At 49.9% G+C, this 2,500-nt stretch overlaps 1 protein-coding gene across 9 annotated transcripts in view; it reads left to right on the top strand.

Moving 5' to 3' along the window:
• LOC139378673 (transcription factor SOX-5-like) overlaps nt 1–2,500 on the top strand; it is a 103,991-nt gene that overhangs the window by 65,520 nt on the left and 35,971 nt on the right. The gene's annotated exons all lie outside the window — the stretch shown is intronic.

Raw genomic sequence — 2,500 nt, 5'->3', positions numbered from 1 at the left:
TCTCTCTCTCTGTCTCTCTCTCTCTCTCTCTCTCACTCTCTCTCTCTCTGTCTGTCTCTCTCTCTCTCTCTCTCTCTCTCACTCTCTCTCTCTCTCTCTCTCTCTCTCTCTCTGTCTATTGGCTCATTCCTTCGCTTGGCTCATCCTTTTGTCTCCATTTAACATTTTCCAGATTATTATTTTTTGAAAGCAACAAAAAAAAAAGCCTCATCCTGTGGGACTTGTTATTGGCCGCGGCAGTCCGGCTGTGAGGCAATGTGTTGTTTACCGCGAGAAGCAACACGTGTGTGCCAGGAACGGGCATTCCGAATACTGTAGGAACACGCCAGGGGGTAGCGCGACCTGCCCCAGGTTCCCTCACATTAACACGGGCCCCCGCCAGAACATGCGTCCAACGCGCCTCACACACGCCTGTCCAACAATCCTCGCGCTCGCCTCCCCCTACAGACAGACAGACTGGTCTCTCTAAGGTCCAGCTCATCCCCCAGAAACTAACAGCTTCCTAAACAAGTCTCCTTCCAGTTTCAATTAATGCCATTATGTGCCAATCCTCGCCCACCACCCACCGCCCACCGCCCACTTAAAGACCCCCGCTGTCTGGGAGGAATATTACTGTCTTTTCTCTGCCTGAGCCAAGGAGAATGGTGTTGCCCTGAATGACAGAGAGGGCTGCTGTCCTTCTGAAGCATCAACACTTCTTGACTTATATATGGGTTATAGTACATACTGTACACCAGTGGTTCTCAATCCTGGTCCTGGGGACCCAACGGGGAACGCATTTTTGTTTTGGCCCTTGCACTACGCAGCTGATTACAAACCATCAACTCATCATCAGGCTTTGATGATTTGAATCAGGTGTGTAGTGCTAGGGCAAAACCAAAAATACGCACCCCTTTGGGAGAGTGCACAGACAAAGAGCGATTGCAGAAAGAGGGTGCAGACGGATGGAACAGAGACAGAGAGAGAGGAAAAGAAAGAGAGAGAACAGAAAGAGCGCTGCGAGGATCACGTTGCCCTCTCTGGCTTAATTACGTCCAGGGTCTTTATCGTCCCAAGGACCAGGATTGAGAATCACTGCTGTACACAGTAAACACCACACACTGTAGACAGAACACACACACACACACACACAAATACATAATTTGCCCAGTGAGGCCTCCAATCTTGTCCCTATCCATCCCTCCCTCCCGCCCTCTCTCTCCCTCCCTCTCTCTATCTCTCTCTCCATCTCACTCTCAGTGAGAACTCTCTGTCACACCCAGTAGTCTAGGGAGATGCATCTCTCTCTCTCTCTCTCTCTCTCTCTCTCTCTCTATCCCTCCATCTCCCTCAGTGAGAACTCTCTGTCACACCCAGTAGTCTAGAGAGATGATCTCTCTCTCTCTCAGTGAGAACTCTCTGTCACACCCAGTAGTCTAGGGAGATGCATCTATCTCTCTCTCTCTCTCTCTCTCTCTCTCTCTCTCTCTCTCTCTCTCTCCATCCCTCCATCTCCCTCAGTGAGAACTCTCCGTCACACCCAGTAGTCTAGGGAGATGCATCTCTCTCTCTCTCTCTCTCTCTCTCTCTCTCTCTCTCAGTGAGAACTCTCTGTCACACCCAGTAGTCTAGGGAGATGCATCTTTCTCTCTCTCTCTCTCTCTCTCTCTCTCTCTCTCTCTCTCTCTCTCTCTCTCTCTCTCTCTCTCTATCCCTCCATCTCCCTCAGTGAGAACTCTCTGTCACACCCAGTAGTCTAGAGAGATGATCTCTCTCTCTCTCAGTGAGAACTCTCTGTCACACCCAGTAGTCTAGGGAGATGCATCTCTCTCTCTCTCAGTGAGAACTCTCTGTCACACCGAGTAGTCTAGGGAGATGCATCTATCTCTCTCTCTCTCTCTCTCTCTCTCTCTCTCTCTCTCTCTCTCTCTCTCTCTCTCAGTGAGAACTCTGTCCCACCCAGTAGTCTAGGGAGATGCATCTATCTCTCTCTCTCTCTCTCTCTCTCTCTCTCTCTCTCTCTCTCTCTCTCTCTCTCTCTCATCTCTCTCAGTGAGAACTCTGTCCCACCCAGTAGTCTAGGGAGATGCATCTCTCTGGCCAAGAGCAACATGTTTGCTTTCTTTATTTCCCTCTTTTGTTACAGCCGTGTCCCCATGAGGAGCATGAATATCTGCCTCTCCGGTGTTTGTTTAAGGAGCAGGAGGCAAAAACGGCTGTGTACCAAATGGCACCCTATTCCCTGCATAGCGCACTACTTTTGACCAGCGCCGCATCGGTAGTGCACAATGTAGGGAATGCTGGGATGCTGCCTGTCTCCCAGAATACACATCCACTGAAATAAGGATCCCTCCAAAAAATGCTACTTGAACCCTGGCATTTTTTATGTCCCGGAGTTTTATGGGAAAAATGTTGAATGCTGAAGTCTGGATTACTGCTTATTGAGACGAGGTCCTGGGTGGGGTCCTGGGTCAGGACTGATTGTTACAAGGCTGGGCACACACACACACACACACACACA

This window comes from Oncorhynchus clarkii, chromosome 21 (assembly GCF_045791955.1).
Source record: "Oncorhynchus clarkii lewisi isolate Uvic-CL-2024 chromosome 21, UVic_Ocla_1.0, whole genome shotgun sequence".
Lineage (NCBI taxonomy): Eukaryota > Metazoa > Chordata > Actinopteri > Salmoniformes > Salmonidae > Oncorhynchus > Oncorhynchus clarkii.
Note: the sequence above shows the minus strand (reverse complement) of the source record. Positions and strands in the feature narration are given on the sequence as shown.